This window comes from Oncorhynchus gorbuscha, linkage group LG06, assembly GCF_021184085.1.
Source record: "Oncorhynchus gorbuscha isolate QuinsamMale2020 ecotype Even-year linkage group LG06, OgorEven_v1.0, whole genome shotgun sequence".
In the NCBI taxonomy this organism is placed as follows: domain Eukaryota; kingdom Metazoa; phylum Chordata; class Actinopteri; order Salmoniformes; family Salmonidae; genus Oncorhynchus; species Oncorhynchus gorbuscha.
In genome coordinates this window covers 85,603,354-85,630,906 of record NC_060178.1, presented here as the reverse complement: position 1 = coordinate 85,630,906, position 27,553 = coordinate 85,603,354, and the positions used below count along the sequence as shown (strand labels likewise).

Below are 27,553 nucleotides of genomic sequence, written 5' to 3'. Positions count from 1 at the left end.
CTCTAGAGTATGTGTTGGGTTGGAGAGAGAACACAATCTCACACTGCGTGAGAAAGGAGCGGCACTCAGTGGGCTGCCCGGAGTAGCAAGGTGGGTTATTAACCCTAGGTTCTGGAGGCTCGGCAGGCCAGGAAGTAACAGGTGGCACGAGACGTAGACTCTGGAACTGTCCAGAGAGGTCGGAAACCTGAGCGGCCAGGTTCTCCACGGCATGGCGAGCAGCAGACAATTCCTGCTCGTGTCTGCCGAGCATGGCTCCTTGGATCTCGACGGCAGTGTAACGAGCGTCTGAAGTCGCTGGGTCCATTACTTGGTCGGTTCCTTCTGTCATGCAGGTGATAGAGGACCCAAAAGCGACTTAACAGAAACAGAGTTTATTCAAATCCAAACAGGGAGTAACAGAAATCCTCTAGTCTGTAGAGGGAATAACAAGAGAAGCGGCCACAGACTGCAGGTCGCTTCGGGTAGGCGCAGGCCGTAGTAGACAGAGACACCTGCTCACACGCAGCATCTGATGAAGGCAAAAAACACGACAGGACAGGGCGAAACACAATCACAGCATGGTGAATACAAAACAAGGAACCGACGGGACAGGAACGGAACACAAAGGAATAAATAGGGACTCTAATCAGGGGAAAGGATCGGGAACAGGTGTGGGAAGACTAAATGATGATTAGGGGAATAGGAACAGCTGGGAGCAGGAACGGAACGATAGAGAGAGGAGAGAGAGGGAGGGGGAGAGAGAGGGATAGAAAAAGGGAACGAACCTAATAAGACCAGCAGGGGGAAACGAACAGAAGGAAAAGCAAAATGACAAGATGATATAAGACAAAACATGACACCTGTGTGGTGCAGCGGTCTATGGCACTGCATCTCAGTGCTAAAGTCATCACTACAGACACCCTGGTTTGAATCCGGGCTGTGATTGTGAGTTCCATAGTGCGGTGCGCAATTGGACCAGCGTTGTCTGGGATTGGCAGGTGTAGGCCGTCATTGCAAATAAGAATTTGTTCTTAACTGACTTGTCTAATTAAATAAAGGTTACATTTTAATAAAAAAATTGTACTAAGAGCCACTTGTCATTCCTCTCTCTGTTACCATGGAGACGTGCTGTATGGCATGATAGCTTCACCACTGAGGAATATATTCCATATGTCTTCCCTCTCTGGTCTCTTATTGAAGGAGAAACGTATTTAATGAAGGAAAGATGGAAAAGATAGGGGAAGGAAGGAGGAAGTGATGGAGGGAGGAAGTGAGGGAGAGAGGTATACAGAGAAAGAAACGGAGGGAGAGAGAAAGACAAGAGAGAGAGCAGGAGTGAGAGAGAAGAGAGAGAAAGCAGGAGGGTTAGAGAAGAGAGAGCAGGAAGTGAGAGAGAGAGAGAGAGGGGGGAGAGGGAGAGCAGGAGGGAGAGAGAGGAGAGAGAGATCAGGAAGCAGAGAGAGAGTGAAAGAAGGAGGGAGAGAGGAGAGAGAGAGAGCGCAAGCCAGGGTCTCTGTGTATGTCTGTTTTCTAAAAACTGCTTGGCGATAAAAGACCATCTCTCCATCTGGTTTACACTCCTCGACATTTGTTGTTTTGTTTCTTCACTGATCTTCTCTCTTCAGGTAAAAATCTACGGGGACTTTAAGCTCTGAATTCCGAGGGTGCGTCCCAAATGGCACTCTACTCCCTATATAGTGCACTACTTTTGACCAGGTCCCATTGGGACAAAAGCCTCTGATCACTCAGACAACAGCCTATGATCAAATGAAACATTACATTTTTGTCTTGCTTTTAGGAGAAGAGAAAAACATCCTCAACAGAACCACTGTGGTTTGTGTGTTAGAGGTAGAGAGAGAACGGTAGAGAGAGAGAGGTAGAGAGAGAGAGGTAGAGAGAGAGGTAGATATAGAGGGAGTGGAAGAGAGAGTATTCGAGAGAGAGAGAGGGAGAGAGAGAGACGACGGACAGATGGAAAGAGAGGGAGAGAAAGGAGGTGTGTGTGTGTGTGTGTGTTTGTGTAAGTGTGTGTGTATGTGTGTGTGTGTGTGTGTGTGTGTGTGTGTGTGTGTGTGTGTGTGTGTGTGTGTGTGTGTGTGTGTGTGTGTGTGTGTGTGTGTGTGTGTGTGCGTGTGTGTGTGTGCGTGCGTGCGTGCGTGCGTGCGTGCGTGTGTGTGTGTGTGAGAGAAAGAGAGAGAGAGATATTAAAATAAACCATTAAAGACTACCAGAACCCACTGGATTCTCAAATTACATTGAATGAACTACAGGGCAAAATACAAACCTACCAACTCAAAACGGCCTGTGGCGTTAATGATATCCTCAATTAAATGATCAAATATACAGACCACAAATTCCAATTGGCTATACTTAAACTCTTCAACATCATCCTTAGCTCTTCCCAAAAATTTGGAACCAAGGACTGATCACCCCAATCCATAAACGTGGAGACAAATTTGACCCCAATAACTGCCGTGGGAGATGCATCAACAGCAACCTTGGGAAAATCCTCTGCGTTATCATTAACAGCAGACTCGGACAGTTCCTTAGTGAAAACAATGAACTAAGCAAATGTCAAATTGGCTTTATACCAAATTACCGTACAACAGCCCACGTATTCACCCTGCACACCCTAATTAACAAATTAACAAACCAAAGGCAAAGTTTTCTCATGCTTTGTGGATTTCAAAAATTTGGCATGACGGTCTGCTATTCAAATTGATGGAAAGTGGTGTTGGAGGAAAAACATACAACATTATAAAATCCATGTACACAAACAACAAGTGTGTGATTAAAATTAGCAAAAAACACAAACATTTCTTTCCACAGTGCCATGGGGTGAGACAGGGATGCAGCTTAAGCCCCACTCTCTTCAACATATATTTTAACGAATTGGCGAAGGCACTAGAACAGTCTGCGGCACCCGGCCTCACCCTACTAGAATCTAAAGTCAAATGTCTACTGTTTGCTGGTGATCTGGTGCTTCTGTCCCAAAACAAGGAGGGCCAGAAGCAGCACCTAGATCTCCTGCACAGATTCTGTCAGACTTCGGTCCTGAAAGTAAATCTCAGTAAGACAACAATAATGGTGTTCCAAAAATATCCATTTGCCAGGACCACAAATACAAATTCCATCTAGACACCATTGCCCTTGAGCACATATACAAATGTACAATACCTCAGCCTAAACATCAGCGCCACAGGTAACTTCCACAACGCTGTGAATGATCTCAGAGACAAGGCAAGAAGGTCCTTCTATACCAACACAAGGAACATAAAATTCAACATACCAATTAGGATTTGGCTAAAAATACTTGAATCACTTATAGAACCCATTGCCCTTTATGGTTGTAAAACATCAAATAATGCATGCAGAGCAGAATTTGGATGATACCCACTAATTATCTAAAACAGCCGTTAAATTCTACAACCATCTAAAAGGAAACAATTCCCAAACCTTCCATAACAAAACTATAATTATTTGACACATTTGAAAGAATGAACTAAAAAACAGATCAAACTAGAATGCTATTTGGCCCTAAACAGAGAGTACACAGTGGCAGAATACCTGACCACTGTGACTGACCCTAAACAGAGAGTACATAGTGGCAGAATACCTGACCACTGTGACTGACCCTAAACAGAGAGTACACAGTGGCAGAATACCTGACCACTGTGACTGACCCTAAACAGAGAGTACACAGTGGCAGAATACCTGACCACTGTGACTGACCCTAAACAGAGAGTACACAGTGGCAGAATACCTGACCACTGTGACTGACCCTAAACAGAGAGTACACAGTGGCAGAATACCTGACCACTGTGACTGACCCTAAACAGAGAGTACACAGTGGCAGAATACCTGACCACTGTGACTGACCCTAAACAGAGAGTACACAGTGGCAGAATACCTGACCACTGTGACTGACCCTGTGACTGGCCCTAAACAGAGAGTACACAGTGGCAGAATACCTGACCACTGTGACTGACCCTAAACAGAGAGTACACAGTGGCAGAATACCTGACCACTGTGACTGACCCTAAACAGAGAGTACACAGTGGCAGAATACCTGACCACTGTGACTGACCCTAAACAGAGAGTACACAGTGGCAGAATACCTGACCACTGTGACTGACCCTAAACAGAGAGTACAGAGTGGCAGAATACCTGACCACTGTGACTGACCCTAAACAGAGAGTACACAGTGGCAGAATACCTGACCACTGTGACTGACCCTAAACAGAGAGTACACAGTGGCAGAATACCTGACCACTGTGACTGACCCTAAACAGAGAGTACACAGTGGCAGAATACCTGACCACTGTGACTGACCCTAAACAGAGAGTACACAGTGGCAGAATACCTGACCACTGTGACTGACCCTAAACAGAGAGTACACAGTGGCAGAATACCTGACCACTGTGACTGACCCTAAACAGAGAGTACACAGTGGCAGAATACCTGACCACTGTGACTGACCCTAAACAGAGAGTACACAGTGGCAGAATACCTGACCACTGTGACTGACCCTAAACAGAGAGTACACAGTGGCAGAATACCTGACCACTGTGACTGACCCTAAACAGAGAGTACACAGTGGCAGAATACCTGACCACTGTGACTGACCCTAAACAGAGAGTACACAGTGGCAGAATACCTGACCACTGTGACTGACCCTAAACAGAGAGTACACAGTGGCAGAATACCTGACCACTGTGACTGACCCTAAACAGAGAGTACACAGTGGCAGAATACCTGACCACTGTGACTGACCCTAAACAGAGAGTACACAGTGGCAGAATACCTGACCACTGTGACTGACCCTAAACAGAGAGTACACAGTGGCAGAATACCTGACCACTGTGACTGACCCTAAACAGAGAGTACACAGTGGCAGAATACCTGACCACTGTGACTGACCCTAAACAGAGAGTACACAGTGGCAGAATACCTGACCACTGTGACTGACCCTAAACAGAGAGTACACAGTGGCAGAATACCTGACCACTGTGACTGACCCTAAACAGAGAGTACACAGTGGCAGAATACCTGACCACTGTGACTGACCCTAAACAGAGAGTACACAGTGGCAGAATACCTGACCACTGTGACTGACCCTAAACAGAGAGTACACAGTGGCAGAATACCTGACCACTGTGACTGGCCCTAAACAGAGAGTACACAGTGGCAGAATACCTGACCACTGTGACTGACCCTAAACAGAGAGTACACAGTGGCAGAATACCTGACCACTGTGACTGACCCTAAACAGAGAGTACACAGTGGCAGAATACCTGACCACTGTGACTGACCCAAGCTTAAGGAAAGTTTTGACCACAGGAAAAAGGCAAGAACAAACACCATTGTAAATACAAACCATATTTATGTTTATTTATTTTTCCTTTTGTACTTTAACTATTTGCACATAATATGACATTTGAAATGTCTCTATTCCTTTGGAACTTTTGTGAGTGTAAAGTTTAATGTTCATTATTTGTTGTTTATTTCACTTTTGTTTATTATTTATTTCACTTGCTTTGACAAAGTTTATTTCTCATGCCAATAAAGCCCCTGAAAGTATTTGAATTAAAATTGAGAGAGAGAGAGCGAGAGAGAGAGACAGGTAGAGAGAGAGAAATAGAGATGAAGGAGGGATGGATGAGAGAGAGGGAGAGAAAGGAAAGAGAGGCGGGAGAATGAGAGAGGAATGGAGTGGTCATGTCTTCCTGCTGTCTTCTGTGCCATCTCTCTTCTTCCCTGTGTGTATGTGTGTGTGTGTGTGTGTGTGTGTGTGTGTGTGTGTGTGTGTGTGTGTGTGTGTGTGTGTGTGTGTGTGTGTGTGTGTGTGTGTGTGTGGGGGGGGGGGGGGGGTCTGTGTTCGTGTGTGTGCCAGTGTTTGTGTGTGTGTCTGCCGGTGTTTGTGTGTGTGGGTATGTGTGTACCCCTGGCGCAGTCTGTATCCTTTGAAAATGAGCAGTAATCTCCACTGGCAGGAGAGACACAGACAGTGTGGACACGTACTTGTGTGTGTGTGTCATCTTTCTATCCCATGTCCTCTATTAGATTGTGAAAGGTTAGGTGGTGTTTGTGATCACTCTGTGTCATGATTAGGCACCACTACCAAACGTCATTATCACACACTGCAATCTGTTGACACACGCACACACTCACGCACACGCACATACACACACAATGCGCCTGTACATGCGAATGAAACACCAGACACATGAAACATACATGACAACAAAGCAAATAAAACTCTGTAAGGAGAGAGTGAGAGTGGAAAGGATGGATGGAGGGAGGGACAGAGAAGGATGAAGAAGGATGAGAAGGATGAAGGGAGGGAGGGAGGTAGAGAGGTATAGTGTGGTAGGGTGAGCAAGGTGGTGTGGTGTGAGAGCAGAGCGTCTTTCCCACTGCATCCCAAATGGCACCCTATTCCCTACATAGCGCACAAAGTAGTGCACAATAAAAGGAATGGGGTGCTATTCGGAAATATTGAGGCCAACCTGCTTCTTGTTAACAGGGATTTGTGCCATAGCAGGGGAAAGAAAGGGATGGAGAAGACGAGAAGATTAGATACATTGTTCAAAAATAGATGTTATTGAAGTAGAGGTGATCTATTTTCCCTATCCTCTCCTTCATCTCCTCTCTTCATGTATATTTCACTCACTCACTCACTCACTCACTCACTCACTCACTCACTCACTCACTCACTCACTCACTCACTCACTCACTCACTCACTCACTCACTCACTCACTCACTCACTCACTCACTCACTCACTCACTCACTCACTCACTCACTCACTCACTCACTAGGCAGATCGCTCAAGCTTGACTTCAAAATTGGACATCTGTCCATGTGCTGAGAATGTTGGGAAATCTATTAAGTAAGCTTGGGTTATTCTAGGGCATTGTGGACAGGGTTGTGGTATGGGTGTAATCCCATGACTCCGGATTCGTAATGAATACCTAAACTTAATGTTTTGACCCTATCAAAAAACTTAACCATTAGCTTTGAAATTTGACTACTTAGAAATGTGAAGTTTGGAGAAATTGAACGATGCTGAGCAGGAGGAGTCAACTGAGGGTGTCAAAAATGTTTAATGTTTAATGTTGATGTTTAAAGCAACTTCAAAATTATCATCAGAATCTGAAGTCAAATTGATAAAACTGTGAGATCATGTCGCGCACACACACACACACACACACACACACACACACACACACACACACACACACACACACACACACACACACACACACACACACACACACACACACACACACACACACACACACACACACACACACACACACACACACACACACACACACACACCATCCCTTCCCCAATATCTTATCTCTGACCTCTTCCTTCTCTCTCTTTACTCATGACCCTGGTGCTCTGTTTCTCTATACTCAGTCAATTCTCTGTGTGTGTCTACAGGTTCAGAGTAAAGAAAGATCCACACCCTTCTGACTCCACCTCACATCCTGACCCTAACAGTGAGTACTACAGTTCATATATCATGGCTGGGATTTTTCTCTATCTGTGACTGGGTTACCATCTGATGTTTCAGAGAGTGTTTCCAAAAGAACTGAAGTTGTTATTGCTGTTGTGTTGTTTTGAGGGCTATAGTTCCAGTAGGTCTAGTTGATACTACTGGGAGGACGGATTGGCATAAATCATTCATTACAATTACAAAATACAAGTTTGGCACACCTATATTTTGCGATGTGAATACTTATGTAAGTAAGGTATTTGCAGCATGCACTGTATACACGTTTTTTTAAACTAAAAATGATTATTTATTTTTTGTATACAGTTCATGTGGAAAGTATGACTTCTTCAGCATTTTGTTATATTACAGCCTTTTTATAAAATGGATGACTTAAAAAAAATCCTTCATCAGAACCTTTGCTTTGAGCAAAAAACAAGCCATTAGGTCAAAGGAATTGTCCGTAGAGCTCCAAGACAGGATTGCATCAAGGCACAGATCTTGGGAAGGTTACCAAAAACATTTCCACAGTGGCCTCCATCAATCTTAAAATGGAAGAAGTTTGGAACCACCAAGACACTTCCTAGAGCTGGCTGCCCGGCCAAAGTGAGCAATTGGGGGAATTAGGGCTTTGGTCAGGGAGGTGACCAAGAACCAGATGGTCACTCTGACAGAGCTCCAGAGTTCCTATGTGGAGATGGGAGAACCTTCCAGAAAGACAGCCATCTCTGCAGCACAGGATCGAGGGAAAGATGAACGGAGCAAAGTACAGAGAGATCGTTGATGAAAACCAGCTGCAGAGCGCTCGGTACCTTAGACTGGGGCGAAGGTTCACCTTCCAACAAGACAATGATCCTAAGCATATAGCCAAGACAACGCAGGAGTGGCTTCGGGACAAGTCTCTGAATGTCCTTGAGTGGCCCAGCCAGAGCCCGGACTTGAACCCGATTGAACATATTTGTAGAGACCTGAAAACAGCTGTGCAGTGACGCTCACTATCCAACCTGAGCTTGAGAGGATCTGCAGAGAAGAATGGGAGAAACTACCCAAATACAGCTTTGCCAAGCTTGTAGCTTCATACCCAAGAAGAATAAAGGCGATAAGCACTGTCAAAGGTGCTTCAACAAAGTACTGAGTAAAGGGTCTAAATATTTATGTAAATGTAATATTTAAGTATTTATTGATATTTAGAATTATTTTTTTATTGTCCTTTTCATTTGTGGTTTTATGTGTAAATTGATGAGTGAAACAAACAATTGAATCCATTTTGGAATAAGACTGTAACGTAACAAAATGTTTAAAATGTCAAGGGGTCTGAATACTTTCCGAATGTACTGTATACTGAACAAAAATATAAATACAACATGTAAAGTGTTGGTCCCATATTTCATCAGCTAAAATAAAAGATCCCAGAAATGCTCCATACGCACAGAAAGCTTATTTCTCTGAAATGTGTATTTCATCCCTGTTAGTGAGCATTTCTCATTTGCCAAGACAATCCATCCACCTGACTGGTGTGGCATACCAAGATGATTAAACAGCATGCTCATTACAGAGGTGCACCTTGTGCTGGGGACAATAAAAGGCCACTCTAAAATGTGCAGTTTTGTCACACAACACAATACCACAGATGTCTTGAGTTTTGAGGGAGTGTGCAATTGGCATGCTGACTGCAGGAATGTCCACCAGAGGTATTGCCAGAAAATTGAATTTCAATTTCTCTCCATTAGCTTCCTCCAATGTAATTTTAGAGAATTTGGCAGTACTTACAAACGGCCTCACAACCGCAGAACACGTGTATAACATTGTGTCGGCGAGCGGTTTGCCGATGTCAATGTTGTTAACAGAGTGCCCCATAGTGATGGTGGGATTATGGTATGGGCAGGCATAAGCTACAGAAAATGAAAACAATTGCGTTTTACCTATGGCAAATTGAATGCACAGAGATACTGTGAAGAGATCCTAAGTCCTGTCGTTGTCCCATTCAACCACCACCATCACCTAATGTTTCAGCATGATAATGCACAGTCCCATGTTGCAAGGATCTGTACACAATTCCTGCAAGCTGAAAATGTCCCAGTTCTTCCATGGCCTGCATACTCACCAGACATTTCACCTATTCAGCCTGTTTGGGATGCTCTGAATCAATGTGTATGACAGTGTGTTCCAGTACCCTCCAATATCCTGCAACTTCACACAGCTATTGATGAGAGGCAGGACAACATTCCACAGGCCACAATCAACAACCTGATCAATTCTATGTGAAGGAGATGTGTCGCGCTGCATGAGGCAAATGGTGGTCACACCAGATACTGACAGGTTTTCTGATCCACGCCCCCTTCCTTTTTTTAAGGTACCTGTGGCCAACAGATGCATATCTCTATACCCTGTCATGTGAAATCCATAGATTAGGGCTTCATTTATTTTTTTCAATTGACTGATTTCCTTATACGAACTGTGACACAGTAAAATCTGTTGAGTTTATATTTGTATTCAGTTATACATATACATTTAGTTAATTAAGCAGATGCTGACTTTTGATACCGATGTAGGGTGAAAGGGCACCACAAAATTGTGAACCGCTCTAAAGTAATGATATAGATTTTATTTTAATTTTGAAAATACCAATTACAGCTTTCAAAAGTATCTTGTTACAAAATACATTGGAGTGTAGTTCAGCCCAGTGTAATACAACATACAAAATATTCAGAAGTAGTTAGAATACTTATTTCAAATACTTGTAAGATAGTTAGATCCCTGAATGGCTGACAGGTGTAGAAAAATGTTGCACACCGCCATGCAATCTCCATAAACAAACATTGTCAGTAGAATGGCCTTACTGAAGAGCTCAGTGAGTATCATCGTGGCACCGTTATAGGATGCTACCTCTCCAACAAGTCAGTTCATCAGATTTCTGCCCTGCTGGAACTGCCCCGGTCAACTGTAAGTGCTGTTATTGTGAAGTGGAAACGTCTCAGAGCAATAACGACTCATCCGCAAACGACTTTGCGTGGAGCGCGTAAAGACATCTGTCCTCGGTTGCAACATTCACTACTGAGTTCCAAACTGCCTCTGGAAGCAATGTCAGCACCAGACCTGTTCTCCTGGAGCTTCATGAAATGGGTTTCCATGGCTGAGCAGCCGCATATAAGCCTAAGATCACCATACACAATGTCAAGTGTCGGCTGGAGTGGTGTAAAGCTCGCCACTATTGGACTGGAGCAGTGGAATTGCGTTCTCTGGAGTGATGAATCACGCTTCCCCATCTGGCAGTCCTACGGACAAATCTGTGCTTGGTGGATGCCAGGAGAACGCTACGTGCCCCAATGCATAGTGCCATCTAGTGGAGGGAAATCTTAACGCTACAGCATACAATGACATTCTAGACTATTCTGTGCTTGCAACAGTGGCAACAGTTTGGGGAAGGCCCTTTCCTGTTTCAGCATGATAATGCCCTCATGCACAAAGTGAGGTCCATATGGTTTGTTGTGATCAGTGTGGAAGAACTTGACTGCCCTGCACAGAGCCCTGACCTCAACCCCATCAAACACCTTTGGAATGAATTAGAATGCCGACTGCGAGCCAGGCCTAATCACCCAACATCAGTGGCCGACCTCACCAGTGTTCTTGTGGCTGAATGGAACCAAGTCCCTGCAGCAATGTTCCAACTGTCATGTTTGTCATTTATTATCTTGTCTTGTCCCTGTGCTTCCCATGCTATTCGTTTCCCTCTGCTGGTCTTATTTGGTTCTTTCCCTCCTTCTAGCCCTCTCTCTCCCCCTTCCCTCTCTCACTCTCTCGCTCTCTCTTCTCTCTATCGTTCCGTTCCTGCTCCCAGCTGTTCCTATTCCCCTAATCATCATTTAGTCTTCCCACACCTGTTCCCGATCCTTTCCCCTGATTAGAGTCCCTATTTATTCCTTTGTGTTCCGTTCCTGTCCCGTCGGTTCCTTGTATTGTATTCACCATGCTGTGATTGCGTTTCGCCCTGTCCTGTCGTGTTTTTGCCGTGATTGTGTATCACCCTGTCCTGTCGTGTTTTGTGCCTTCATCAGATGCTGCGTGTGAGCAGGTGTCTCAGTCGACTACGGCCTGCGCCTACCCGAAGCGACCTGCAGTCTGTGGCCGCTTCTCCAGTTGTTTTCCCCTCTACAAGTCTAGAGGATTTCTGTTATTCCGTTTTGGACTTTAATAAACTCTGTTTCTGTTAAGTCGCGTTTGGGTCCTCTTTCACCTGCATGACAGAAGGAACCGACCAAGGAATGGACCCAGCGACTTCAGACGCTCGTTACACTGCCGTCGAGATCCAAGGAGCCATGCTCGGCAGACACGAGCAGGAATTGTCTGCTGCTCGCCATGCCGTGGAAAACCTGGCCGCTCAGGTTTCCGACCTCTCTGGACAGTTCCAGAGTCTACGTCTCGTGCCACCTGTTACTTCCTGGCCTGCCGAGCCTCCAGAACCTAGGGTTAATAACCCACCTTGCTACTCCGGGCAGCCCACTGAGTGCCGCTCCTTTCTCACGCAGTGTGAGATTGTGTTCTCTCTCCAACCCAACACATACTCTAGAGAGAGAGCTCGGGTTGCTTACGTCATTTCACTCCTTACTGGCCGGGCTCGAGAATGGGGCACAGCTATCTGGGAGGCAAGGGCTGATTGCTCTAACAAATTCCAGAACTTTAAAGAGGAGATGATTCGGGTTTTTGACCGTTCAGTTTTTGGTGGGGAGGCTTCTAGGGCCCTGGCTTCCTTATGCCAAGGTGAACGGTCCATAACGGATTATTCCATTGAGTTTCGCACTCTTGCTGCCTCTAGTGAGTGGAACGAGCCGGCGCTGCTCGCTCGTTTTCTGGAGGGACTCCACGCAGTGGTTAAGGATGAGATTCTCTCCCGGGAGGTTCCTTCAGATGTGGACTCTTTGATTGCTCTCGCCATCCGCATAGAACGACGGGTAGATCTTCGTCACCGGGCTCGTGGAAGAGAGCTCGCATCAACGGTGTTTCCCTGCTCCGCATCGCAACCATCTCCCTCCTCTGGCTTTGAGACTGAGCCCATGCAGCTGGGAGGGATTCGCATCTCGAATAAGGAGAGGGAACGGAGGATCACCAACCGCCTGTGCCTCTATTGCGGAGTTGCTGGACATTTTGTTAATTCATGTCCAGTAAGAGGCCAGAGCCCATCAGTAAGCGGAGGGCTACTGGTGAGCGCTACTACTCAGTCCTCTTCATCTAGATCTTGTACTACTATGTCGGTCCATCTACGCTGGACCGGTTCGGGTGCTACATGCAGTGCCTTGATTGACTCTGGGGCTGAGGGTTGTTTCATGGACGAAGCATGGGTTCGGAAACATAACATTCCTTTCAGACCGTTAGACAAGCCTACGCCCATGTTTGCCTTAGATGGTAGTCATCTTCCCAGTATCAAATTTGAGACACTACCTTTAACTCTCACAGTATCTGGTAACCACAGTGAGACTATTTCTTTTTTGATTTTCCGTTCACCGTTTACACCTGTTGTTTTGGGTCATCCCTGGCTAGTATGTCATAATCCTTCTATTAATTGGTCTAGTAATTCTATCCTATCCTGGAACGTTTCTTGTCATGTGAAGTGTTTAATGTCTGCCATCCCTCCCGTTTCTTCTCTCCCTACTTCTCAGGAGGAACCTGGCGATTTGACAGGAGTGCCGGAGGAATATCATGATCTGCGCACGGTCTTCAGTCGGTCCCGAGCCAACTCCCTTCCTCCTCACCGGTCGTATGATTGTAGTATTGATCTCCTTCCAGGGACCACGCCTCCTCGAGGTAGACTATACTCTCTGTCGGCTCCCGAACGTAAGGCTCTCGAGGATTATTTGTCTGTGTCTCTTGACGCCGGTACCATAGTGCCTTCTTCTTCTCCGGCCGGGGCGGGGTTCTTTTTGTTAAGAAGAAGGACGGTACTCTGCGCCCCTGCGTGGATTATCGAGGGCTGAATGACATAACGGTTAAGAATCGTTATCCGCTTCCCTTATGTCATCAGCCTTCGAGATTCTGCAGGGAGCCAGGTGCTTTACTAAGTTGGACCTTCGTAACGCTTACCATCTCGTGCGCATCAGAGAGGGGGACGAGTGGAAAACGGCGTTTAACACTCCGTTAGGGCATTTTGAGTACCGGGTTCTGCCGTTCGGTCTCGCCAATGCGCCAGCTGTTTTTCAGGCATTAGTTAATGATGTTCTGAGAGACATGCTGAACATTTTTGTTTTTGTCTATCTTGACGATATCCTGATTTTTTCTCCGTCACTCGAGATTCATGTTCAGCACGTTCGACGTGTTCTACAGCGCCTTTTAGAGAATTGTCTCTACGTAAAGGCTGAGAAGTGTTCTTTTCATGTCTCCTCCGTTACTTTTCTCGGTTCCGTTATTTCCGCTGAAGGCATTCAGATGGATTCCGCTAAGGTCCAAGCTGTCAGTGATTGGCCCGTTCCAAGGTCACGTGTCGAGTTGCAGCGCTTTTTAGGTTTCGCTAATTTCTATCGGCGTTTCATTCGTAATTTCGGTCAAGTTGCTGCCCCTCTCACAGCTCTTACTTCTGTCAAGACGTGTTTTAAGTGGTCCGGTTCCGCCCAGGGAGCTTTTGATCTTCTAAAAGAACGTTTTACGTCCGCTCCTATCCTCGTTACTCCTGACGTCACTAGACAATTTATTGTCGAGGTTGACGCTTCAGAGGTAGGCGTGGGAGCCATTCTATCCCAGCGCTTCCAGTCTGACGATAAGGTTCATCCTTGCGCTTATTTTTCTCATCGCCTGTCGCCATCTGAGCGCAACTATGATGTGGGTAACCGTGAACTGCTCGCCATCCGCTTAGCCCTAGGCGAATGGCGACAGTGGTTGGAGGGGGCGACCGTTCCTTTTGTCGTTTGGACAGACCATAAGAACCTTGAGTACATCCGTTCTGCCAAACGACTTAATGCCCGTCAAGCTCGTTGGGCGTTGTTTTTCGCTCGTTTCGAGTTTGTGATTTCTTACCGTCCGGGTAGCAAGAACACCAAGCCTGATGCCTTATCCCGTCTGTTTAGTTCTTCTGTGGCTTCTACTGATCTCGAGGGGATTCTTCCTTATGGGCGTGTTGTCGGGTTGACAGTCTGGGGAATTGAAAGACAGGTTAAGCAAGCACTCACGCACACTGCGTCGCCGCGCTTGTCCTAGTAACCTCCTTTTCGTTCCTGTTTCCACTCGTCTGGCTGTTCTTCAGTGGGCTCACTCTGCCAAGTTAGCTGGTCATCCCGGTGTTCGAGGCACTCTTGCGTCTATTCGCCAGCGCTTTTGGTGGCCGACTCAGGAGCGTGACACGCGCCGTTTCGTGGCTGCGTGTTCAGACTGCGCGCAGAAGAAGTCTGGTAATTTTTTTCTGCTTCTGCTCCTGGTCTTGCTGGGTCTCAGTCTGTTCCCTGCCATCGCATCTCTCCTGTTCTTGTCCCTGCCCTTGCTGTGTCTCAGTCTGTCCCTAGTTCTCATTTTTTTTTTAGAGTAGTACCCTAGTTTCCCTTTTTATCGTTTTTCGTTACGGTCCTGAGGAGAGGAGTTGGGTTCTTTCTCGGGACGTGCTGGACCGTTTGATCTATGATTTCCTCCGTTGCCGCCAGTGTTCCTCCTCGAGAGCGCCAGGAGGCGCTCGGTGAGTGGGGGGGTACTGTCATGTTTGTCATTTATTATCTTGTCTTGTCCCTGTGCTTCCCATGCTATTCGTTTCCCTCTGCTGGTCTTATTTGGTTCTTTCCCTCCTTCTAGCCCTCTCTCTCCCCCTCCCTCTCTCACTCTCTCGCTCTCTCTTCTCTCTATCGTTCCGTTCCTGCTCCCAGCTGTTCCTATTCCCCTAATCATCATTTAGTCTTCCCACACCTGTTCCCGATCCTTTCCCCTGATTAGAGTCCCTATTTATTCCTTTGTGTTCCGTTCCTGTCCCGTCGGTTCCTTGTATTGTATTCACCATGCTGTGATTGCGTTTCGCCCTGTCCTGTCGTGTTTTTGCCGTGATTGTGTATCACCCTGTCCTGTCGTGTTTTGTGCCTTCATCAGATGCTGCGTGTGAGCAGGTGTCTCAGTCGACTACGGCCTGCGCCTACCCGAAGCGACCTGCAGTCTGTGGCCGCTTCTCCAGTTGTTTTCCCCTCTACAAGTCTAGAGGATTTCTGTTATTCCGTTTTGGACTTTAATAAACTCTGTTTCTGTTAAGTCGCGTTTGGGTCCTCTTTCACCTGCATGACACCAACATCTAGTGGACAGTCTTTCCAGAAGTGTGGAGGCTGTTATAGCAGCAAAGGGGGGACCAACTTCATATTAATTGATTTTGGAATGAGATGTATGACGAGAATACTTTTCGTCATGTAGTGTGTATGTATATGTATACAATATATACAGTGCCTTGCGAAAGTATTAGGCCCACTTTAACTTTGCGACCTTTTGCCACATTTCAGGCTTCAAACATAAAGATATAAAACTGTATTTTTTTGTGAAGAATCAACAACAAGTGGGACACAATCATGAAGTGGAACGACATTTATTGGATATTTCAAACTTTTTTAACAAATCAAAAACTGAAAAATTGGGCGTGCAAAATTATTCAGCCCCCTTAAGTTAATACTTTGTAGCGCCACCTTTTGCTACGATTACAGCTGTAAGTCGCTTGGGGTATGTCTCTATCAGTTTTGCACATCGAGAGACTGACTTTTTTTCCCATTCTTCCTTGCAAAACAGCTCGAGCTCAGTGAGGTTGGATGGAGAGCATTTGTGAACAGCAGTTTTCAGTTCTTTCCACAGATTCTCAATTGGATTCAGGTCTGGACTTTGACTTGGCCATTCTAACACCTCGATATGTTTATTTTTGAACCATTCCATTGTAGATTTTGCTTTATGTTTTGGATCACTGTCTTAATGGAAGACAAATCTCCGTCCCAGTCTCAGGTCTTTTGCAGACTCCATCAGGTTTTCTTCCAGAATGGTCCTGTATTTGGCTCCATCCATCTTCCCATCAATTTTAACCATCTTCCCTGTCCCTGCTGAAGAAAAGCAGGCCCAAACCATGATGCTGCCACCACCATGTTTGACAGTGGGGATGGTGTGTTCAGGGTGATGAGCTGTGTTGCTCTTACGCCAAACATAACGTTTTGCATTGTTGCCAAAAAGTTCAATTTTGGTTTCATCTGACCAGAGCACCTTCTTCCACATGTTTGGTGTGTCTCCCAGGTGGCTTGTGGCAAACTTTAAACAACACTTTTTATGGATATCTTTAAGAAATGGCTTTCTTCTTGCCACTCTTCCATAAAGGCCAGATTTGTGCAATATACGACTGATTGTTGTCCTATGGACAGAGTCTCCCACCTCAGCTGTAGATCTCTGCAGTTCATCCAGAGTGATCATGGGCCTCATGGATGCATCTCGGATTAGTCTTCTCCTTGTATGAGCTGAAAGTTTAGAGGGACGGCCAGGTCTTGGTAGATTTGTCTTGGTAGGATTGTTTATGCCAGGTGTTCCGAGCTCAATCTGTCTATCCATCTCTCGATCTCTCTTGTGGGAACAGAGAGAAATTTGGAGGTTCAGAGAGATGGACAGAGAGAGAGAGAGAGAGAGAGAGAGAGAGAGAGAGAGAGAGAGAGAGAGAGAGAGAGAGAGAGACTTAGCTAGATACTACTGTTCCTAAATAGAAAAGTAAAAGAGTTCTCTCCATCTCCCTGGAGCTAAAGTTCAACTGTAATTCACCCAAATAGAAACTAAAGCAGTGTGTGTGTGTGTGTGTGTGTGTGTGTGTGTGTGTGTGTGTGTGTGTGTGTGTGTGTGTGTGTGTGTGTGTGTGTGTGTGTGTGTGTGTGTGTGTGTGTGTGTGTGTGTGTGTGTGTGTGTGTGTGTGTGTGTGTGTGTGTGTGTGTGTGTGTGTGTGTGTGTGTGTGTGTGTGTGTGTGTGTGTGTGTGTGTGTGTGTGTGTGTGTGTGTGTGTGTAGTCATTCCCCAAGGCTATTGTATGGTAAACACTCTCTGGCAGAGGCTGCAGGAGCATGCCACTGAATACCTGTTACATCTATTATATATTGTAATTATTTTATGAGTCAGAAGACACAACTAGGGGTTGAGTTAGTGTAATATATTCTCTTTAGCCTTGCATACAGAAAGAGATATGATGGAATCAGAAAGAGAGAATGATGAATGATACAGAACGAGTGTGTGTGTGTGTGTGTGTGTGTGTGTGTGTGTGTGTGTGTGTGTGTGTGTGTGTGTGTGTGTGTGTGTGTGTGTGTGTGTGTGTGTGTGTGTGTGTGTGTGTGTGTGTGTGTGTGTGTGTGTGTGTGTGTGTGTGTGTGTGTGTGTGTGTGTGTGTGTGTGTGTGTGTGTCTGATGCAACATGTTGTAAAGTCTGATATTGTTAAATTGTTCACTGGTGAATGGGAGAGCTTGAATACACACACACACACACACACACACACACACACACACACACACACACACACACACACACACACACACACACACACACACACACACACACACACACACACACACACACACACACACACACACACACACACACACACACACACACACACACACACACACACACACTGATGTGTATAACTAACCTTGTGGGGACACACATTTCCGTTCCATTCAAAATCCTATTTTCCCTAACCCCTAAACCTTACCCTAACGCTAACCTTAACCCAAAAACCTAACCCTAACCATATCTCCTCACCATAACCCTAAAACTAACCTGAGCTAATAACCCTAAACCTAATTCTAACCCTGATTCTTTAGAAGACAACACGAGTTCTATTGCAGGTGATTTTCAGAATTGTTTGTTTTAAATGCGTTTTTGCATGTTGATAAATTGTATGCTACACCAAGATAAATAAAACATATATATATATTAAACTAATCCAATCTGTTAGTAGTTATTGCAGCCATTACTGAGATGGTTGTTCCATCATTGAGATGAGAATGATTCACAGAAACAGAGCTGCTGTGTTCATGTCATTCACCGGAAGTTAGTATAACAATCAATTGCTGCTAGAAGTAGAATGTTTTATTTGACAGATGGGAAAAGGGAAGGTGAGGAAGTTATTGAGGTCAGTGTAAACAAGCCATAACAGTCGCTACAATGATTTCAGCACCACGGATAGCTCCAGTGAAAACTAAGTGTGTGTGCTTTAGTGCTGAGCGATTAACCGACATATCTGTTTGATTTAAATAACATTTAGTTTTAAAAAACTGAGCTGGATGCGCAGCTTCTGTAGAGATAAATTAGATCAAGCCCAAATTGTGCGATGTAGTGTGGAGTTGTAATTTCCAACAGGCCAAAATTCCACATAGTTTAGCACAAAAAACCTTGTAAATAACTACAAGGACTATAATCCATTGCGTGCCTGCCTATTTGTCCGGTCTGTGTGGAGCAAACACGATGATGGAGAGAAGAGAGAACACTAGATCAAGAGGGATAGAAACAAGTTGGTTCGTGAGGTATCTGTACAGGAAAATACATAATGATTGATGTGATTGACAGCTGGTATTCAGCAGTCATAAAAGTATGCCTTATTTACTTTGAAGAACTACTAAAATATTGATTTTGTCAAACAGCATTTGCAGCAGCTCTATAGAGATGAGATGGTGACTTACAATTAAATAATAGTCATCAAATAAAACAAATATTTTATTAAAGTAAGGTGGCTAAATCACATAAGTGATAGGCAGTAATGGGTAGTCAGTAGCTATCACGTTCACTTGAATACATGTCGGACCAAGCTGCAGAGCGATATGGTTTCCACATAATTTATCATAAAGTGAAAAGTTAGCAAAACAAACAATAAACAATATAACAACGAACCGTGACTACAGAGATGCTACCACTAACTCTAAACACAATATCCCATAAAAACAGCTACTTAAATGTGATCCCCAATTAGAGACAACGATTACCAGCTGTCTCTAATTGGGAATCATACAAATCACCAACATAGAATACAAACTAGAACACCACATAGAAATAAACAAACTCGATCACCCCCAGTCACGCCCTGACCCACTTCACCATAGAGAAACAATGGCTCTCTATGTTCAGGGTGTGACATTAGCATTATGGTACTTTAATTTATTGTTATATTCTGTTGTTACAGCATTCAACCCAGATAATGCATTCTGCATTTAATGTCTAAAAAATAATTTAAATCTAAAACCGTGATTTAAAAAAAAGACTAGAACCGACCTCAAAAATAGCTAATCGCTCAGCACTAGTGTGCGTGTGCATGTGTTTCGGGTCGGTGTGTGTGATTAACATCTATTCGGGATGTCTGTGGAGGCCACATCTTGCAGTGTCATGGGACAATAGGTTGGCAGGGGAACACATGGTCATTCAACTTTTATCACTGCCCCAGGATGGACACACACACACACACACACACACACACACACGCTTTGTGTGAATCTTGGCCCCAGGCAAAGTCACGGTCTCTCTGCAGCCTGTGTCCCCTATTATCAGGGGCGATTAGAACCACTATCAGCCGAGTTACAGTAGACGTTTAACACACAGCAAATTGGCCAGTGTTATCTAACGTTGATTTTTAGTTTAACATTTTTAATGTTGTTTCAGGTGTTAAATGAACACTGTTACTGTTAAATAAACACTCATTTGTGTAAAGAATCCCATTGTTGGTGTTAATAAGCAGTGTTTATTATTATTTGACCATGCTGGTCATTTATGAACATTTGAACATCTTGGTCATGTTCTGTTATAATCTCTACCCGGCACAGCCAGAAGAGGACTGGCCACCCCACATAGCCCGGTTCCTCTCTAGGTTTCTTCCTAGGTTTTGGCCTTTCTAGGGAGTTTTTCCTAGCCACCGTGCTTTTACACGTGCTTTTACACCTGCATTGTTTGCTGTTTGGGGTTTTAGGCTGGGTTTCTGTACAGCACTTTGAGATATCAGCTGATGTACGAAGGGCTATATAAATAAATTTGATTTGATTTGATTTGTTAAACCAAACCACTACCATCATTATCACATTTCCCGGCATGCTCTATTACAGGTGGATTTTTATTTGATGTTTTGTTTCAATATCTATGTTTTTCCATGTACATTGATTGATTCATTAATATTATGCTACTCAAATATAAATAACATAGATCTTTCTAAACTATTCCAATCATTACTGATTTTTTTCCCCTCCAGTTTAAATGGTTTAGGTAGACTCATATCGCAGTCTGTCTAACCTGGCAGTCATTCTGAATGCGGGTTGTGGGTGAATAAAAACTACAAATAAGATCATGCAGTATATAGTGTTTTTTAATGGATGTAATTTTATTGATAACATATTTGCTTACAATCTCACTTGGTGAGGCTGATTTTGGATGAATGAAACAACCATGACAATGAAATAAAACACAGACAAGAAACCACCTTTCCCACAACCTCTCTCCCTCTTTCCCTCCCTTTGTCCCTCCTTCCCTATTTTGCTCTCCATGGGAATTTGGTGAGGCACAATCAATTTGCTGTGTGCAGGGCTGTTGTGTCGTGTGTGAATGTGAGAGTGTGTCTGCGTATGTGCGTCTGGGTGTGTGTGGTGTGTGAGCATTGCTCTGCCAGTGATATGATCTGTGCTCTGTGTCTTCCTAGGTCAGAGCAGATACACAGACAAGGTCAGGACTACTGCTGATGGAGAGTTCTCTCTGTCTACACTGAGACACAATCACATCACCCAGCCAGCAGTAAGAAAGGAACAGGAGGGGAAGAGAGAGGAAGGGAGAGAGAGAGGCAGAAGAGGAGGGGAAGAGTTCTCTCTGTCTACACTGAGATACAATCCCCCAGTCAGCAGAGAGAGAGAGAGAGAGAGGGCGAGAGAGGAGGAGGGGGAGGAATGTTATAGATGGAGAGTGAGAGAGTTGGAGAGAGAGAGAGAGAGAGAGAGAGAGAGAGAGAGAGAGAGAGAGAGAGAGAGAGAGAGAGAGAGAGAGAGAGAGAGAGAGAGAGAGAGAGAGAGAGAGAGCGAGAGAGAGAGAGAGAGAGAGAGAGGAGGAGGGGGAGGAGTGTTATAGATGGAGAGTGAGAGAGTTGGAGAGAGAGAGAGAGAGAGAGAGAGAGAGAGAGAGAGAGAGAGAGAGAGAGAGAGAGAGAGAGAGAGAGAGAGAGAGAGAGAGAGAGAGAGAGAAAAGGTGTATATTTAGTATTTAGTATTTTATTAGGATCCCCATTTAGTGGTGGCTGTGGCTACTCTTCCTTGGGTCGAAACAGGAACCAAAACATAACATATATTTTTCTGCCATTGTAATCCTTGGGAGGCCCCCTAAGCATTTTTTGTCTGGACGCCTAAGCCATTCACTGTAAAATTAAACCAGATATAAAGTATATAGAAAAGATAATGGAGCTGCATTCGGAAAGTATTCAGACCCCTTGACTTTTTACACATTTCGTTGTGTTACAGCCTTATTCTAAAATTTATTAAATAGTTTTTTCCCCTTATCAATCTTCACACAATACCACATAATGTCAAAGCAAATACAGGTTTTAGAAATTTTGGGACATTTAAAAAAAAATATCCAGCAGAACTCTGTCAGAGTCAGGTTCATGATCACCTCCCTGACCAAGGCCCTCCTCCCCCAATTGCTTAGTTTGGCCGGCCGGGCGGGCGGCCAGCTCTAGGAAGAGTCTTGGTGGTTCCAAACTTCTTCCATTTAAGAATGATGAAGGCCACTGTGTACTTGGCCACCTTCAATGCTGCAGAAATGTTTTGTTACCCTTCCCCAGATCTGTGCCTCGACACAATCCTGTCTCTGAGCTATGGACAATAATTGAATCCAGGCTGTATCACATCCAGCCATGATTTGGAGTCACATAGGGCAGCGTACAATTGGCCTAGCGTTGTCCGGGCTTGGCTGGGGTTGGCTGTTATTGTAAATAAGAATTTGTTCTTAACTGACTTGCCTACTTAAAATAAAATATTTTTTTATAATAGAATACTTACATTTATCAAAATAAAATCTAGTCAGTCAGGGAGAATCAAAAATTCCCAAAACAATGAATTTAGAAGTAATGATTTTGGTTAATATGTTTGTGCAAAAGAACACTGCATTAACCATTGAAAAATGCATAGAATTGCAGGACATTTGCTTTAAACTCCAACAATTCCTCTCATGCCAAGAGGAAATTTTGTAGAATTTGAGGAAATTGGCCAAAATATAAAAAAATGGCTCTACATCACCAAGTTGGTGGCCTCTAAAATTGTCTCTAAAATCCAGCCTCACACATGGGCCGACCACGCACATTGCCACGGACCTGCCACTCCACCAGCCATTCCCACCACCTAAGACACTTTTTGATACAGAAAATATCCTGAACAAATAGAATACATACAATATATAATACAATATGTAATACAATACAGTATATAATGCAACGCATAATACAATACATAATACAATACAAAATATGTAAAAATGTCTGTGTCTCTTCACAGTCCCTGTTGTGCAGGAAGGTGTTCTTGAATCTGGTTTTTGAATTTGGTTTTATTGCTAGCTTCAGTTAGAGTGGCAGAGAGTTTCATGTCGTCATGGCTTTATTTAATACTGTGCATTTCCCAGCCTCTATTCTGGACCTGGGGAATGTGATGAGACCTCTGGTTGCATGTCTTGCTTGAACAGACAGTTCGGTGCATTCAATACATAAACACCTTGCACAAAGACCAATAGTAATGCAGTCAATCTCTCCTCAACTTTGAGCCAGGAGAAATCCACATGCATGTCATTGACATTCCCCCTGCTTGTAATCTAAGTGCTAAATGTGCGGCTCTGATCTGGACCAAATGCATTTTGCCTATGTCCTTCTTTGCCGCACATGACCACACAACTGGGCAGTAGTACAGGTGCCAACAAAACTAGCGCCTGTAGGACCTGTTTTGTTGATTGAGATGAAAGCAGTGCAATGCCTTATCATGGGCAGACCTGTTCCCATTTTAGCAACCATTGAGTCTATATGTTTTGACCATTACAGCTTGCTATCTAGGGTTACACCCAGCAGTTTAGTCTCCTCAACTTGCTCATTACATTTACATTTAAGTCATTGCTCAATCACCATGTTATTTAATAATAGATTTAGATGAGGTTTATGGCTAAGCGAGTGATTTGTCCCAAAAACAATACTTTTTGTTTTTGAGATATTTAACACCAGGCTATTGCTAGTTTACCATTCTAAAACTGACTGGAGCTCTATGTTAAATGCATTAGTTGTTAATTTTACTCTGTTGTAGGCGATGTGCATACTGTTGAGGCATCAGTGTTCCTAGACACACAGGCTTTATTCAAGGTCTGTGGAAGGTCATTAGTAAAAACAGAAAACTATAATGGCCCAAGCCAGCTGCCTTGCAGTACACCACACTCAACCGAATTTGCATTAGAGAGGGTTCCATTTAAAGAAACCCCTCTGTGTTCTATTTGATAGGTAACTCTCAATCTATGATAAGGCAGCGGATGTAAATCCATAATACCTACATTTCTTTCAGCATTAGGTTATGATCAATAACACCAAAAGCTGCACTGGAGTCTAACAAAACATTTCCCACAATCTTCTTATTATCAAAGTGCTGAGCACTTTGAGTGTACTTCCCTATAAGCATGCTGAAAGTCTTTTCCTAATTTGTTCTCTGTGAAATAACATTATATATATATTTTTTTATAAATCTAAAGTTTGTCGGGAACAGGCTGATTGGTCGACTGTTTGAACCAATAAAGGTTGCTTTATTCTTGGGCAGCGGAATGACCTTTGCCTCATTCCAGGCCTGAGGACACATACTGTCTTCTAGGATTAAATTGAAGATGTGGCAAACAGGAATCACAATGTATTCTGCTACCATCCTCAGCAATTTACAATCCAGGTTGTCGGTACCAGGTGGCTTGTCCTAATTTATAGATAGCAAAGAAAATTCACCTCTTCCACATCAACTTTGCCAAACTCAAAACTACAGTGCTTGTCTTTCATTATTTGGTCAGGTATATGCACGAATATGAGGGCTTAGCATTTGTTGTTTGCATGTCATGCCTAAGTTTGCTATTATTGTCAACAAAAAAAGTTATTTAAGTGGTTAGCAATATTAATGGGTTTGTTATGAACAAACCAAGTGCCTCAACAGAGCTGAGTTCACTTTTTTTGTATAGAATTTTATTTAAGGTACTCCAGAATTTTTTATCATTCTTTATATAATTTATCTTTGTTCCATAATATAGTTTCTTCTTATTTTTGTTTAGTCTAGTTAAGTGATTTCTCAATTGACTGTATGTTTGCCTATCTGCTGTGTTGTCAGACTTATTTGCTATTCCTTTTGCTGCATCCATCTCAGCCATACAGTTATTCAATTATCCATCTATATAACACAACACACTGCGATAACATTCATCCTCCCCACAGCCACACCTCACATAGTCAATTCTCTGTCATATACAGAGGTACCATACTCTGGAATTCTTATCTTACATTACCAAAACCACATCATCCATCAATAACTTCAAGCGAAGACTAACTCTCACACTGACACACACACATGAATATGCAAACATGTTTTTTCTTTTATACTGAGTATATCATGTGCAATTATAATTCAAAAGCTTAATTTTGTTTAACTGCATTTTTGGTTAAGGCTTGTAAGTAAGCATTTCACTGTTGTATTTGACGCATGTAGATTTTGTTTAAACTTTATTTTGTACTTATTTGTGGTGTGGTTTTCATAGGGCTTCCCAAGCTCACCTGCACACCTTTTTGTGCAGTTTATTTTATCTCTACTGTTTAGTCTTTCACTTATATTCTTTCATGCCAATACAAACAACTTAAATCCTCATTCATAATGTTTCCATGGGGATTTGTTTCAGTTTCTTGATGGTTGCATGCATATCAGTAACCAGAAGAAGCAATTTCAGAAATGCTTCAACTGCAACATCAGGTTGTTCGTCATTACACAAATCAAACCAATAAATTGGTTTCACATCTTTGACATATACAGTAATTGGAAAACCTCTTGTATGATCGCTTATACACAATTTTGGGTCCAGTCTTTGAAAAATATTTTTTAGAGATATGGCTATTATATTTTCATCACTACAGCCGATGGGAGTGGATACAGCTTTAGAGCACATTTTTACAGCATTAGTAAAGATATGGCCAATACATGTGGATGATTTAGTTCCTGTTCTGCTTGTAAATACCCTGGTACTGTAGGTTGACTGTGTGGATAGCTTGATGACAACCAGTCAAAATGACATCTCTGTTGACATCGCATAAATGATTGAATATTTCCCACATATAGTCCAAATACTGACTTTTAGCACTCAGAGGTCGAACGCAACTTCCTACGAGACTAAAATGTTGGTGAGGCAGATGAACCTGTAGCCATATTCCTTGAAAATCATCTGACATGGGATCCTCTCAGCTTAACAGGAATATGACTCTGGACATATACAGTGCATTCAGAAAGTATTCAGACCCCTTGACTTTTACCACATTTTGTTACTTTACAGCCTTATTCTAAAATGGATCAAATAAAAAAAGTCATAATCAATCTACACACAACACCCCATAATGACAAAGCCAATACAGGTTTTTAGATTTTTTTGCGAATGTAGTAAAAATAAAAATATTTACATAAATATTCATACCCTTTGCTATGAGACACCCTAACTTTAGCTCAGTTGAATCCTGTTTCCATTGATCATCCTTGAAATGTTTCTACAACTTGATTGGAGACCACCTGTGGTAAATTCAATAGATTGGACATGATTAGGAAAGGCTGTCTATATAAGGTCCCAATGTTGACAGTGCATGTCAGGGCGAAAACCAAGTCATGAGGTCGAAGGAAAAGTGCCGAGACAGGATTGACGGAAAGTGCCGAGACTGGATTGAGTCGAGGCACAGATCTGAGGAAGGGTACCAAAACATTTCTGCAGCTTTGAATGTCCCCAAGAACACAGTGGCCTCAATCATTCTTAATTGGAAGATGTTTGGAACCATCAACTCTTCCTAGAGCTGGCCAAACTGAGCAGTCGTGGGAGAAGGGCCTTGGTCAGGGAGGTGACCAAGAACCCGATGGAACCTTCCAGAAGGACAACCATCTCTGCAGCACTCTACCAATCAGGCTTTTATGGAAGAGTGGCTAGATGGAAGCCACTCCTCAGTTAAAGGCACATGATAGCTTGTTTGGAGTTTGCCTAAAGACACCTAAAGGACTCAGACCATGAGAAACAAGATTATTTGGTCTGATGAAACAAGATTGAACTCTTTGGCCTGAATGCCAAGTGTTGTGTCTGGAGGGAACCTGGCACCATCCCTACGGTGAAGCACGGTGGTGGTGGCAGCATCATGCTGTGGGGAATGTTTTTCAGTGGCAGGGAATCGGAGACGAGTCAGGATCTAGGGAAAGATGAACGGAGCAAAGTACAGAGAGATCCTTGATGAAAACATGCTCCACAGCACTCATGACCCCAGACTGGAGGTCATGAGCAGCCAGAGCCCGGACTTGAAGTCCGGACTTAGAGAGATCTAAAAATAGCTGTGCCGCGACGCTCCCTATACAACCTGACAGAGCTTGAGAGGATCTGCAGAGAAGATTGAGAGAAACTCCCCAAATACAATTGTGCCAAGCTTGTAGCGTCATAATCAAGAAGACTCAAGGCTGTAAAAAGTAATTATGTAAACGTGATATTTCAGTGTTTAATTTACTTTTGATTTGTCATTATGGGCTATTGTGAATAGATTGATGAGAAAAAAACAATTTAATACATTTTAGAAAAAGGCTGTGACGTAATAAAATGTCAGAATACTTTCCGAATGCACTGTAGGTAACTGTCAGATATAAAAACACTGCATGCATTCAGAGACACATCAGAGTCTGGCACAGACTATTTTAACCAAGTCTCAGTAATTATCAAAATGTCTGCGTTGGTTTGAGAAGCCAGAATTGCAATAAGATACATTTTCAAAATCAAACTTCTGTGTCACGGGTAACTTGGTGCGTGAGGGAAGAATCAGGCGCAGAGAGCATATAGTTCCACAGGAAGACGTGCACTTTTAATATC

General features: G+C 43.6%; 1 pseudogene; it reads left to right on the top strand.

The window, feature by feature from the left end:
- The window catches only part of LOC124038463, a 961,073-nt pseudogene that overhangs the window by 272,517 nt on the left and 661,003 nt on the right, over positions 1–27,553 (top strand).